Consider the following 15,983-nt stretch of genomic DNA (forward strand, 5'->3'; position numbering starts at 1 on the left):
TTGGCTTTTCAGCAGTTTCGACCTCTTCTGGGGATGAGGCTCCCAAGGCCTTTCACTTGTCCCCTTCATAAAGCCAGCCTTCCTTAGGGCGGCTCCAGCAAAGCTACTCCTGTGGAGAGCAGAAAGTAGTCCTGACCACTTGCAGGGCCAGATGCAGTTTAGTATCATACCCAGGCCAAAACTGGATGCACAAAACAACAAATCTGTAAGGAAACTCCCCATTTCCTTCAATAACCAGTTGATGTTTCTGATTATCACTGAAGTAAAAAGCTTCTCTGAAATCGACCCATGCAAAGTTGGTGGACCAGACAATATGCCTGTTTATTTCCGAGAGTGTCTTTACAAATATCTTTAACATGACACTCTGTCTGCTGCTCTCCCTGAGTGCTTCAAGACCACCTCTGTCGTTCTTGTGCCCAAAAAGCCAACAGTATAGGCTATGACCAATTTCACTTATTCTAATATCATGAAGTGCTTTGAGGGAATATCCATGTTATGCATCAAGACTGAGCCCCTCCAGGTACCTCAACTTGCTCCAGTTTCCACTCTGCCAAAATCATCTCACTGATAACGCTTTTGTATTGCCGTTGTTGAAGCAGGCTGACATGGCAGAGGTGTCCTCAGCCCCAATGAAGGCACACAGAGACTTCAGAACAGACAGCAGAATTAAGCTTTAAGCATTGAGAGACGGGAGCATGCTGGGAGAGAGAAGCGCTGGCTAGGAAGATCACGGATTCTCGGCAGCGTTTGAAGCAGATGGCAGCTCTTTAGCGAACATTCTAAACAATTAAGACACATTTACGCCAAATTTATTTACTGACAACGCAATTAATCCGGTAAGTATAACTCGCTCAACCTGGAGGTAAGTGAAGAAAATTTGGAAAGTTTACAAAATTATATTGATCAAGTTTTTGAGTCTGTTGTCATGGGGCCTAAGAAAGCAGCAGCTATCACGGAAACACCTGCTACCAAGAGAAGCCGTCCTCAAGATTCCCCCGAGGCGACCTCATCTCCCCGCAAGGATATATTAGAATTATTAGATTCTATAGATAAAAGGCTTTTGGGATTTGAGGGACGACTCCACCTGCTCGAAATTCTACACCAGGAGTTCCAGAACCTCCGACAATCTCTGGAATTCAGCCAGGATCAGGTGGAGCGGCTTGCTGCTGAAAACGCGTCTCTGCGGGAGACTGTGTCTTCCCTGACAGAGGGATGGACACGGATCTCCCAAGACAACAAGACCCTGAAGGAGACGGTTTTGGATCTTCAGGCCCGCAGCATGAGAGACAATCTGGTGTTCGCAGGCCTGCCGGAGCAGACGGAAGGACAACCGGAGGATTGCGAACAAACAATCAAGTATTTTCTCCAGACCCACATGAAGATACCCGAAGAAACGGTAAAAAACATCACCTTTCACCGGGTACATCGCCTTGGAGCCAAGAGAGCAGACAGCAGAAGACCTCGTCCCATCGTGGCTAAATTTGAGCATTTTAAACAGAAGGATTTTGTTAAGAGCCACGGGAAAGAGCTCAAAGGGAAAAATTTTAGCGTGAATGATCAATTTCCTAAAGAAATTTTGGATCGCCGCAGAGTTCTGTTCCCAATACGTAAAAATTCATCCAAGAAGGGAGCGCGCTGTCATTTCTGTGGACAAGCTCTACGTCAACAACAGGCTGTACAAGGAGCGAGGAGTGACAGACTGGCTTTATTAGCCCAACATCAGGTCACAAGTTTATTTTTCTTATCGGGATTCACTGGGTATGAGCATGTCAGGATATAAAAAAAAGCTGCTATATCCGTGTTTAGATGATGGGATCACCTGTTCTCTCGCCACCCCACACCTCTAACACCTTTTCTTTTTACTTTTTTTTTTCTTTTCTTAACCTTTATCACTCTTTCCTTTCCTTCTTTTACCTGCTTCTGGAACTTTACATCCGCATGACACAATCACACAACTTTCCTACACTGCGTCAGCACACACACAACGCGCATACAAACACTAGATTATAATTATTACATTTTATCATACAACCACAAACACTTTTGGTTCTGTCTGATTATTATTATTATTATTATTATTATTGTCTGATTATTATCAGCTTTAGTATTATTATCAGAATGATTATTATTATTATCAGCATTAGTATTATTATCAGCATTATTATTATTATTATTTATTTTCAGCATTCATATTATTATTATCATCAGCATTAATAATATTATTATTGTTATTAGCATTATTATGCATATATTTTTATTTACTTATTTATTGCTTTATTTTTATTTATATATATATATATTTATTTTTATTTTTTTTTATTTTTTTTTTCTTCAGATTAAATTATACATTTATTTACTTAACTAACTCACCTGAAGGCACCATACATTAGCTAATCACACACACAACTATGGGTACACTAAGGTTTGTCAGTTGGAATGTTCATGGAACTGGCTCTAGAGAGAAGAGATTAAAGATTTTTGATCAGCTTAAAAGACTGCAGGCAGATGTTGTCTTATTACAAGAGACTCATAGGTCTGCCACAGTTGCAGATGAACTTAAAACATCTGAGTTTCCCACACTGTTCTCTGCCGCCTATAACTCTAGACAAAGAGGTGTAGCTATTTTAATACACAAAAATACAAATTTCAAAGTATTGGACACAGTCTCAGATCCAGATGGTAGATTTATAATACTAAAACTATCTATACAAAATCAAAGCTTATGTATTGTTAGCATATACTGTCCAAACATAGATGACCCGCATTCTTTCATAATTTTTCTCTGTACTCTCCGAACACTTGGACTGTCCACTTATACTTGCGGAGATTTTAATTTTTGGATGGATCATTCTTCAGACAGGCTCAGTACAGCTGGGACTCAGCGCAGTTGGCATTCCACTAATATAGTCAAACAGTATATGAGTGATTATGGGCTTTGTGATGCATGGCGATCTTTTTATCCCAGCCGTAGAGAGTATACTTTTTTCTCACATGTTCATCACTCTCACTCACGTTTGGACTATTTTCTAGTCAGCAGCTCATTATTGGCTGACATTTCAGACACTGAGATACACCCTATAGTTGTCAGCGATCATGCTCCAGTTTCTTTAACTCTGTTAAATAAGAAAACAATCCCATCAGGTAAAACTGGAGGTTTAATACGTCACTGCTTAAAGATGAAGGTTTTGTGGAATATTATAAAAAAGAGTGGGCTTTATATTTAGAACACAATGACATTCCTGGAACATCAGCATCTGTTCTCTGGGAGGCAGGAAAGCAGTGATGAGAGGTAAAATAATTTCCTTCTCATCACATAAGAAAAAATAGAAAACAAACGTATTCAGGAATTAGAAGAAATCATTAAGTCTCTAGAGGCATCCCCAGAAGAAGAATTACAAAACAAATTGCGTAAAAGTAAACTAGAACTTAAAGGAATTATTGACAAAAACACAATTTTAGCACAAAGACTACGAATAGAAAACTTTGAACACGGTAATAAATCAGGCAAGTTTTAGCCAACCAGTTAAAAATAAACAAAGAGAAAACTGCCATATCTGCTGTTAAAGACTCAACTGGGAATATAGTATATGACCCTGAAAGAATAAACAACACTTTCAGAGATTTTTACAAAACCTTGTACTCACCACAGATTAACCCATCAGATAATGAGATCAATGAGTTTCTAGACAGGATAATACTTCCTAAATTATCAGATAGCCAAGCTACAGTCCTGGACTCGCCATTAACATCAGATGAGCTTCAGGAAGCTCTTAACTCCATGCCTAATAGGAAGGCTCCAGGTCCAGATGGGTTTCCAGCAGAGTTCTACAAAGAATTCTGGATCATTCTGGCGCCAACATTCTTCAGAATGATGTGTGAAATACAAGAAAATGGTAGACTACAGCCAAACATGAATTCAGCCAACATTAGTCTCCTGTTAAAACCAGGCAAAGATCCTATATTTCCTACCAGCTATCGCCCAATTTCTCTTATTAATGTTGACCTGAAAATAATTTGTAAAGCCCTTGCAAAAAGATTAGAGAAGGTAACCCCTTTCATAATACATCCAGACCAAACTGGTTTCATTAAGGGGAGACATTCATCCACAAATTCACGTAGATTACTCAACTTAATAGACTTTTCTTATAGCAGAAACATGGAAACCAGTATATTATCTCTCGATGCAGAAAAGGCTTTTGATAGAGTTAACTGGAAGTTCTTATTTGCAACTTTACATAAATTTGGTTTTGGAAACTTCTTCATAAACTGGTTAAAAATTTTATACAGTTCACCAACAGCATGCGTCAGGACAAATGACCAAACATCAGCTTCTGTCTTCAGAGGGGGACCAGGCAGGGATGCCCTCTCTCCCCCTCGCTATTTGCTATCTTTATTGAACCACTAGCAGCAGCAATCAGGCAAACTACAGTTATTAAAGGCATAAAGTGTAAGAACATAGAACATAAAATCAGTCTTTATGCAGATGACGTGTTACTTTATCTTCAGAATTCTCAATCCTCTCTCTCCCAGGCAATTGAACTAATAAACTCCTTTTCAAGAGTTTCAGATTATTCAATAAACTGGTTAAAATCCACAGTTCTTCCAATTAATTTCTCTTTTGTCAATTCCCTTAATACACAATTGGAATCAGGGAATATTACATACCTGGGCATTCATGTGTCTCCCAGGCTGGCAGATCTAACTAAACTAAACTACATCCCACTATTAAAGAAAGTGGAAGATGATCTTGCTAGATGGAAATCCTTACCGATATCACTTATGGGGAGGGTTGCCACAATTAAAATGATGGTTTTACCAAGAATCAATTACTTATTTTCTATGATCCCAAACAAGCCATCATCTGATTGGTTTAGATCCCTGGACTCCTCCATCACTAAATTCCTTTGGAAGGATAAACCTCCACGAATTAGCTTAAAAACACTACAGAAGACCAAAGATAGAGGAGGGTTGGATCTACCCAACTTCTATCATTATTTCTTAACCAACAGGCTCCAATATATACCAAGATGGTTGCAACATAACCCGCTGGATGAGTCCTGGTTAGATGTAGAACAGACACTTTGCAATACTATAGAGCTTTCGGACCTACCGTTTATTAGCTCAAAAATAAGAAAGCATGAAAGCTTTAAAAGTATTAATATCAGTACCTCACTGACAGCATGGTGGGAATATCTAAAAATGACGGAGTCTTCACTAATTCCATGCAGACGCACACCCATCTGGAATAATCCTGACATATTGCAAAACAATAAAATGATGAACCTCCCATACTGGAAAAGTAAAGGAATTCTATACATGGAACACATAGTTGAAGGATTGGATTTCATTCCATTTAACAGAATAGTCTCCCAATTTGGGATAGACAAGAATAGATTTTAGAATATCTCCAAATTAAATCAGTAGTTAAAGAAAAATTTAAGCTTAAAGTAGAATTACAAACACCATCAAGGGTATTAGACTTCTGTAATCTCAAACACCCCAAATTACTGTCTAAAGTATATAAAACATTGACCAAAATAGATGATACAATAGCAATTCCTATAGGCAAATGGGAGGAGGATCTATTAGTTAGCTTTGATCAGACTTTCTGGTCCCAAACCTGTTTAAAAACTTTTAAAACGATCAGAAACCCCAATTTACAACTAATTCAATACAAAATTCTACACAGAGTACACTATACAGGTCATCGGATGTTCAGGATGGGATTTGTGCCATCTGACACCTGCACACACTGCACAGACAACATTCCTGACAGTTATATCCACGCACTGTGGTCATGTCCACCTGTTCAGGGATTCTGGTATAGAGTATGTGAAGACCTGTCAAAGTGTCTGAAATGTGATATCCCAACTTCCCCCTCATTTTGCTTGCTGGGGAACCTAGAGGATGTCCCGATTGAAACAAATTTGGTTCACGTGGTTCTCACTGCCATATGCATCGCTAAGAAAACTATCCTCATAAACTGGAAAAACAAAGATAATCTTTGCATTAACCAGTATAGAAATCTTTTATTGGATCATATTACACTTGAGACAGCCTCTGCCTCCACTTCAAATCAATCTCTCTGGGCTCCTTTGATCGGTTCCATCACATAGCGATGATGGAGGGTCATTGATATGGTCCTGCGGGATGCTGTGGTTGATGTGGTGGAGAGTCTGAGCTTGGAGTATCTGGAGGATCCCTGGGGTGGGTTCACTAGGGGGGTCTTGGGCTGGGGGGCTGCTGCCCGACTCTGGTGGTGCTTGGGTTACCTCCGGGGGTGGGCTTCTGGTGGTTGTGTGTAGGGCCTTAGGGGGGTCTTGACGGTGGCTGCGGTCGCTGCCTAGTGGCCGCAATGCCCCTGGGTTGGTCTGGGTGTGGGCCTGGTGGCTTAGGGTTTGGGGGCGGCCGTCCCCGGATGGGGATATGGGTGGGGCCTTGGGGATTGGGTCCTGGCATGTACGCTGCCGGGAAGAGGGCGGAACGTGCGGCAGTTCCACCATGGGGAGGGATGTCCGGGAGGGAGGATCCAGCTTTATCCTGGGTGTCTTATGTCTTACTTAATCTGAATGTTGAGTAAATGTGGGGATGGGAGTAAATATTCTGCTGGGGTGGTGTGGGTTGGTGGCCTCAGACTCCGTGGGGCTCTGTGATGCTGCTGCTTCGGGCCATGGCTAGATAGGCTGGGGCCTCCGTGCCCCGGGTGGATTTTGGGAACGGAGGTGCCTATTGGGGCCAGTAGGGGAGCTGGCTCCCTGGAGGGCTCAGGCCCCTCAGCCGTTCCTCCCCATCCTCAGACATTTCCCTCCTCCTGCTCCTTCACATCATCACACAAACATGCACATAGGGCCTTGGGGTGTGGGTAAGTCAGGGGGTGCGGGTATGGATCCCGTTTCCGCAGTCCTGTGGCAGCCTACACCCCAATTTTATTTGCACATTAAACACTTCCACAAAAAACATTCCACACAAATGCACACTTAGGGCCTTGGGAGTGGGCACACTCAACGGCATCCGGTGGGGGGAAATTTCAGCCTCACTCCGAGTGCCGGTGTCCACTTCCAATTTTAAACTGCACCTAGTCACGGAGAGTTTTGGGGGGGAGGTGGGGCTGTGTGTTGGCATCAGCTGGTGTAGGCCACATGGTGCCGGCACTGCCTGCGCCCCAACCACAAAATGCACCTTATCAGCACACACCAACACTACATTAGAGCAGGCGGAGGGAGACTAGAGGTCTTATCACACTCTGTTCTCAGTTAGCTGCCGGGGCTGGAGGCTAGGAGTGGGAGCTGGCCGTCTGCCTGTGGTCTGGAGTGGTGGGTTGCTTTGCTCTACGTTGGATGGGGGTGCCTGCTCACTATTACCCCTGCGGAACGGGGCTAACTCTGACGTCCAGGAATGGCTGTACCTCAGGTACGGCAGCACCGGGACCAGAGTTAGGTAGGGTGTGTGTGGGGAGTGTGAATGGGTGTCTGGCGTACATCCTTGTAAGTCTTGGGTTGTATGTGTATGTGAGAGCATGAGGGAGGGAGTGTATGACTGTGTTTGTGTGTGACTGTATATGTCAGGTGGGGTTTTGGACTCCTCCCTCTCCTGGGACATCTGGCAATACTACAACATCTTTGCCTACCCTCCCCCTGCCTTAAGCATCTGTCTGGTCGCTCCCGGTGGCTGCCTGGTGGGATCTGGTTCCCTGGGCTCTGTTGGATCCTCGGCGGGTGGGTCGCCTCGGGTCCCGGGCTGCTGGGTTCGGGCCCGGCCGACTCGGGGAGAGCGGCTGGGCGGGCCTGAGGGCTTGCCGTTGATATCTCCCGGGACTCTGCTGCTGGTTGTGACCCCGGGTGATCCTCTGCGCTCTCGGTGGGGGTTGGGGCTTCTCTGGTGACGGCCTCCCTGGGGTCTCCGCTCTGGGGTGACCTCTGGATCTCTGGGCTTGGAACTCCCTCCATCTTCCGACGTTTTGGGGGCAGGTCTGTGGCCCTTCACACTCACTATTGGATGCTCCTATAGAGAAACCTTACACATACAAGCGTGCGTACACACACAGGTGCTCACATGGTGATTTCATAAGTATGACTTGGACATCTTCAGCACATGATCTAAGGTTGTGGTGGCCTTAAATGCCTCAGTAATAATTACTGTATGATTGTCAGCAAACATTTTTACTTTTATATATCTTCATGTAGCTGATGCAGCAATGTTTTTGTCTTGTGGTTTTTTGTTCCCCCTCTTTCTGCAGGTCTAAAAGCGGATTCTGGTTCATTTATTGTTTATTCTATACGAAACCCCCCCTCCCCCTTTACCTCCATCTCTTCCTTCTCTCTCTTCTTTTCTTTCACTTTTGTCTCCGTGTCCGGTTCGAATCTTAAAAACATCTAAAAATATTTTTTAATAAAGTTTTGGTATCAGGCGTGACGTCAGCAGAAGCTGTAACGCTCCACCTGAGAGAAAAACTGTAAGGCTAGTCGCCAGCATTCAGACATCAATTCTGATTGCTTCACAGCCGAACAGGACACTGTAAAAAAAAAAAAAGAATTAAGCTTTATTGTACAGTGCGAGTACAGGCTCACTTAAAATGGAACAATGAGCCCCCAGCATTTAAGCCATTATTCTTCCTCATCTGACTTCTAGCATTCCATTGCTCTAGTCCTGCCTCTAACTGATTCCACCAATAATTCTTATAGTTAAAGGGGTGTCAAACCCTGCTCTGTCCATCTTATCTGTTTGATAAGGACTATTCTTGCTTGCTGCCATAATTTACAGCCAAACAGTTCACATTCTCTGTCTAAGCGAGGGGCCAATCTCTCTCCAGCTCTCCTGCACATTTAAGCTTTGGCTTAATAAACTAAAGGTGGTTTCTAGCTCATACAGAAGAATAAAAAATATGTAAGCATAAATCCTTTTAATCCTAACTCTTACATCGTAATTCTTAGGAAAATATAGTGTCTACTTTTTTCATGTGCTTATAGGGGTGCACATAACATATTTGGTTTTGTTCTCAGAGGAGAACCTGGGGTTGTTGCTTGGTCCTCACTTTTTTTAAATAATTTTTTTCCATGACCCACCTCACAGGATGAACACAATAGAGGGATACATGGATAACCTGACATCACATGTACTATAATTTCAACTGAGAATGAATAAAACCAGTTCAACAAAATATTTGTTCTTTAAAGCCCCGTAGTATGTAGCTTTCTAATGAAATGACTGCTTTTCAAACACTGAAAACCAAATGAAATGGGAGCTTTTTAAGCACTGACAACAGTTACTGCTATTTAAAAGCACTGAAAGTTATCTTATGTCATCATCATCATCATCATCATCATCACTCCCCTTTTGACTGTCTTCTTCTATTTCAAAAACAGTAGAAGACACAGGTGTACTAGGCCTGCTCCTTTCTCCCTGGTTTAGCCTGCGATTAGCTGTTTGCATCCATAAGTCTATAGCTGGCTTTGGGTCAAAGGTCTCTGTTGTGAACTTAGACAACAGGATGTGCATTAGAGATGAGAGTCAGACAGGCAGCATCTGTACTTGTTTTTTATTATATTCAGATATGAAAATCCCCTCTCACATGCAGCACTGCTCGAGGGCAGTGTAAGGGACAACAGAAGGACTTTCTGAATGTTGGAGTAACTGCCTGGATTGCTTGTCTTCACTACATTCACCAGGTCATGCACAGAGGAGGCTGCCAAACGTTTTCCTGCTTGCTTTAAACACATCCACTCTGTTAAAGTGGAGACTCTGTCAAAAGACATGCTGGCCTCATATGTCTTAAGGTTGTTACTAAGTAGTGTGTTGCCAAAACTGTGGAGGTATTTCATTTCAAGAGGCCAAGTTATAGGATCAAAAATCAAAAAGTGCTCACATGATTTGAGGAATTCATATCTGCTTTCAAACTTGTGAATTAGAGCTCTCAACACATCAGTCTTGACCCTGTCAGCATCAGCATGTGACACAGTCTCCTTCCTGTACTTACCCTCACTGTCCATCAGTAGTGTCAGCTGTCCAATAGCAACCATAAGCTCATTTGCATTCACCAATAGTCAGATTCTCTTGCTGGAACCTGAGGGAAGTGAACTGTCAAATGTTCCCAATATCAAGCATGTTGGCTAGAAAACAATGAAAATGCTCTGTGCAGATATGCTTTAGGCTACTGTCATCACTTGTTGCCACTTGAATCTGAATGGCAGGTAACATTTTCCATATTTTCAACAGAGTTTCCTGTCTCCATGCAGACCATCTGATATTATTAAACGTCCCAAATTTGACAAAAGCAATGCCTTTCTCCTCACAGATCTTCTTTAGTGGTGCAATTTGTTTTGCACCCCCTTTCTGTAAGTAAAAGCTTAGCAACTTCACTGTGGATTGAATAAATGACTCACAGTATGGGACCGTGTGATAAGCTGACTTGGCGCAGTTCTGCAGGGTGTGGGCAGTGCAGAGGATATGCACGAGGGAATCCCCGATGTCCACCATCTGACGTAATTTTGGAACAACCCCGTTGTAAATTCTAACGTTGAAAGCAGCTCCGTCAGTGCATACTGAGACCAGCTTCATCTTCCACACCGCTAAACCACAAGTATGAAACAGTTGAACAAATCCGTTCACTATTTCCTGTGCTGTTCGATTGGCCCCCAGGTTAATTATTCCAAGTAAATCTGTGCTGAATTGTCTGTTTCTGGAAACAGAAACAATGTACACAATTTCCTGCTCCATTTTTGTTATATCTTCTGATCCATCGAAGAGGACACTCCAAAATTCAGCTGATTTCAGTTTTTCACTCAAATCTGAAGTTATTGTCTGTGCGATGCACTGCATGATATGACCCCCCCACCCCCCTTTGTGAAAGGTCAACAAAAAAACGTTACTCAGTGCTTGATGCTGTTCTTCAGTCAGCTTTTCTTGCAATCTGTCGATCGGACCACTGGGCCTCTGGTCCTGGCAGTGCATGTTTATCAACCACTTGCAGTACTTTCTGGTGCTCTCTACTATTCGCATGCTTATCAAAAGTTGGATGATTGAAGTTTTTAGTACCAGTATAAAAGGTGCTGTTTTTATCCGCCACAGTGGGATTTTCACAGTATAGTTTGCATCACATTTCAGTGCGGGCATCATTTGTTTGAAGCCAGCTAACCTCCTGCAGCCATTTTTCCAAGAACGCACACTTCTTCTGTGGTTCAGGTTCAGTCTGGCGTTTCTTTGGAGGTGGAGGAACACCAAAGTAATTGCTTAATGGAGGCTGCTTCTTGGACATTTTGATGAATGAAGAAAGTTATAAAAGCAGGGGCTCATACTGCAGTTCTATGTTTAGCACATTTCTTTCCTAAAATCATAGCTACGCAAATGCACGTTACAACATTAGATCTGGGACGCAATGTTTATTTTGCTATTGCAAGTGCACCTGCGCACCACTTATGTGCACCCCTGCTTATAATACTTTTCTAATATATAGAGATTACCAATTTTAGGAATACAATTTTCTATACCGTCCATCAAATCCTCTCTCATTTGGACAAAAAGAACACTTATATAATAGTGCTGTTCATTGATTTCAGCTCAGCATTCAACTCAAAAATCCCAAGTAAGTTAATTGTGAAGCACAATTGACTAGATCTAAATACACATGCATTGTCTAATAGACTGGTGTAAGAGGAGAATAGGCATTCCAGCCAGGAAGGAGGATGGTTTCATATTCTGACAGTGTAGAAGGAAAAATTTTTATATTAGCATAGAGAATAGCAAATTAACACAAAGAGCCATAAAAAGTAATTAAAAGCTTCTAAAACATTAGATTAAGCATAAATTAGAATGTTAAGCAAATAAGATAGGTCAAGCAAATAGTAAACTAAAAAAACAGTCATATTGCATTATTTTTAAGCTTACAGCAGAAATTACTAGTGTAAGAACGTACAGGAAAAAGAACAAAAAATGACATACAGAAAACAGCTAGAACAGGATAAGAGTTTGAGAACACCTGTGTCCAAGGCTTGGAAGCTAAGGAAATTATACCTCAGACAGAAGATGGATCTGGTAGGCACGTAAAGAAACCAGCTGGATTGATGAATCAGAAGAAAGGAAACAAAAGGCTTTTGCTGTAAGCAAGGTCACACTGACGTAATGCAATGAAGAGAAACACTAGTAAATTCAGACATTAGAAATAAATATATAGAAGAGTTATTACAAATTAACTTTAGCATAGAAATAAAGGCAAATCAAGCATGTCAAGCAATGATTAAATGAAGCTTAGCTTTAGGCCACCATTATAGTGTAGCATTAAAGGCTAGAGAAGGAAGTGACACCATGAAAGACCATATATGGAATAAAGAACATCTGCCCAGTTGAAGAACCAATCAAGAATAAGCAAAACAGAAACTGGAGTGAACAATAGACAGTATAGCAGAATGAGCTGATTGAACGAGGTCAAAATGATAAGAAATTGTTATAAAAACTTTGATTGCTGTAATGTTGGGGGCTCAGCTCAATTTGGCCTTATTGGGTTGAGTCCGTGTTGTTATTTGTGTTGTTTTATTGCCCTAAATAATATATATAACCCTAATAGCCTTTATTTTCAGGTAAAAAGCCTTCTTATGATGAATTTTTCGCCACGACAACAGGAGGCCAGAACAGGAAATCAAAGTGATTGGCCAGTGGGACTAAATAATAAATTTGTGCCCGATTTGTATAATGGATGGACCAGTGATAGCCAGGAGTCAAGAGCAGTTCCGTCCCCTGTATACCAGGAGGCAGTGGTCCTCGCGTGGTAACCCAGTTGGGATGCTCTTAGGGGTGCTTGGGATATGGAGTCCAGAAATACAGCCCTATTGGGGTCCCTGGGGATCAATAGAGGGTGCTGTCAGGGGAGGACCTCAATACTTTCGTTATGGCTGGGAAGTGCTTCCCGGAAGATACAGCATCACACTAGAAGCACTCCCAGGTCTGGCTTAAAAAGGGGCCCACTGCCACACATGGACAAGTCAGAGTCGGGAGGCAGCGGGCTACACTCTTGGAGTAGCAAGAGGGATTGGTTTATTTGTATATTTTGACGTGTCTTTTGAAGAGTGATCATTGGGAGGATGCTGTGTTTAAACAAATATCTTTTATTTGAACTGAATTGTGTGAGGTATTACTGTGTCTGTGGTTTGGGGCTTTCTGGCACCACCTTGTGGTTACACTGGATATAGTATTTAAAATGATTTTATGCTGATTTTCATAAACAATCTTTTAGCTGAAACCAAAACAAATCCCAGAAATCAAAGCCTGGGGGATCAAAGCAAAAGTCAAAAACCAGCAATCAAAGCTACTGATCAAAATGTGATCAAAAATTCAGAGTCAAATACAAGAGCATGGATTGCACCAGAAATCAAAAAGAAAGATTTTGGAAAGCAATTCAAAGGTTTATCCATCAAACCTCAGATATAATATGGCCATTAAAGCCAACCTTTAAGCCTTTAACAGGGTAACAACCACTGTGAACTCACCCCCAGCAATCAGATGACACATTACTTACATAGTAAATTTTCAAAAATCAGAAATAAAAACATAGCCTTCCTTCTGGGTTGTAGTCTCTGAATGCATCCATCTGGTCTATTGGGATAATGCACACGAAACTGAGAAAACAGAGAAGAATAGACCCATATCTTTCCTTCAGACTGTAACCTTTCTAATGGACCAGATATTCCACAACTAAAGTACGTCGATGAGAATCCAGAACAGACTGCATTTTGTACTCCTCAGAGCCTCATTCAATTGAAATAAATGACCCAGTGAGCAAGCATCTGTTGGTCTGCCGTCTCCTTTGGAGCAGGACACTACCAGTCAGCAGACTGACAGAAGGGGGGGCAGCAGTATGCCAACAGCGTTTTCAGCAGGTGGTGCAGTGTTGGCTTGCTAGTGATTAACCACTCAATAGTTAGCTGCTCATCAGTGGCCCGTAACAACTAGAACACTGGTGGTAACCAATCTGCAGGTGACCATCGGTCCTGTGCTGGCTAGCCAACCACTTATATACAGTAGCTGGCTGCCCTGAAAAGGCCCCCTGGCAACATTTATCAATTGCAAAGGCAAAAGTCAAAATATTTATTTTTTATAGGCTGCTTTATTCCCAGACAAGCAGGCTTATGCCTAAAGGTTGGCCTATTTTGCCTAAGGTGAATATGTACCTAATGAAGCAAAGTGACAAATTTAAAAAGAGTACCCCACCTGGTATGGGGTTACCGGGGGCTCCTCCTGGAGCCACACCTGGGGGGAGTGCCCCCATGTAAGCTTGTGGCAGCTGAGAATGTCATGGGCCCCAGTTCGGCACAGCCCAGTGGCAGTGTCTTAAATTGGTTTGAATCCTACCTAGCAGGTAGAAAATTCTTTGTTAGTTGTGGTAATTACAAATCAAAGACACATGATATTCTATATGGTGTTCCACAAAGCTCTATCCTGGGTCCGCTGCTCTTTTCGATCTACATGCTTCCGTTAGGTCATATTATCTCGAGGCACAACATGAGCTACCACAACTATGCTGATGACTCACAGCTGTATTTATCAATTGCACCTGATGAGCCAGACACTGTTATTTCACTAACACAATGTCTTACTTGTGTTTGTAATTGGATGAATAGTAATTTTCTCTAGCTAAATAAAGAGAAAACTGAAATTTTAGTGATTGGCAGTAATGGACTCAATGAGATTATTAGAAATAAACTTGATGCATTAGGAATAAAGTCAAGACGGAGGCAAAGAACTTAAGGGTAACTGTTGACTGTAACCTGAATTTTAAATTGCATATTCATCAGACCACTAGGACAGCATTTTTTCACTTAAGAAACATAGCAAAAGTTAGACCTCTTATATCATTTAAAGATCCTGAGAAATTAGTTCAAGCTGTTGTTTTCAGTCATCTAGATTACTGTAATGCATTCCTCTCAGGACTACCCAAAAAAGATATAAATCGTTTGCAACTAATGCAGAATGCAGCTGCTAGAATCCTAATTTGGAAAAGAAAATCCGATCACATTTCTCCAGTTTTGATGTCACTACACTGGTTACCTGTTTCGTTCAGAATTGACTTTAAAATACTGCTTATGGTTTACAAAGCCTTAAATAATCTCGCTCCATCTTATATATCGGAATGTCTGACATCTTATATTCCAAATCGTAACATTAGATCCTCAAATGAGTGTCTCCTTACAATTCCAAAAGCTAAACTTAAAAGAAGTGGTGAGGTGGCCTTCTGCTGTTATGCACCTAAAATCTGGAATAGCCTGCCAACAGGAATTCGCCAGTCTAATACAGTAGAGCACTTTAAAACACTGCTGAAAACACATTACTTTAACATGGCCTTCTCATAACTTCACCTTAATTTAATCCTGATACTCTGTATATTCAATTTATTATAATAACTATTCATGGTGGCACTAAAATCTGTACTGACCCCTACTTTCTCTTCTGTTTCTTTTCCCGGTTTTCTGTGGTGGTGATCTGCACCACCACCACCTAATCAAAGGACCATGATGTTCCTAAATTGATGGATTAAAAGCCAGAAGTCTACATGACCATCATCATCAAGTCCTTCCATGAGAACCCTAAATACAAAGAGGACTGTTTCATTTATGTTAGGTAGAATGCCCAGAGGGGGCTGGGTGGTCTTGTGGTCTGGAACCCCTGCAGATTTTATTTTTTCTCTCCAGCCATCTGGAGTTTTTTTTTTTTTGTTTTTTCTGTCCTCCCTGGCCATCAGACCTTACTCTTATTCTATGTTAATTAGTGTTGTCTTATTTTAATTCTTACTTTGTCTTTTATTTATCTTTTCTTCATCATGTAAAGCACTTTGAGCTACATTATTTGTATGAAAATTTAATATATAAATAAATGTTGTTGTTGTTGTATCTATCTGTCTATCTAGACATAGTTTAGCTCACATCCACCTGCTAGCTTGGTTCTGGAAACAAACCACTTGAAAGAGGCTGGACTGTCCTTTACTCTGGGGTTGCCCAGGG

Source organism: Polypterus senegalus, chromosome 17 (genome assembly GCF_016835505.1).
Source record: "Polypterus senegalus isolate Bchr_013 chromosome 17, ASM1683550v1, whole genome shotgun sequence".
In the NCBI taxonomy this organism is placed as follows: Eukaryota; Metazoa; Chordata; class Cladistia; order Polypteriformes; family Polypteridae; genus Polypterus; species Polypterus senegalus.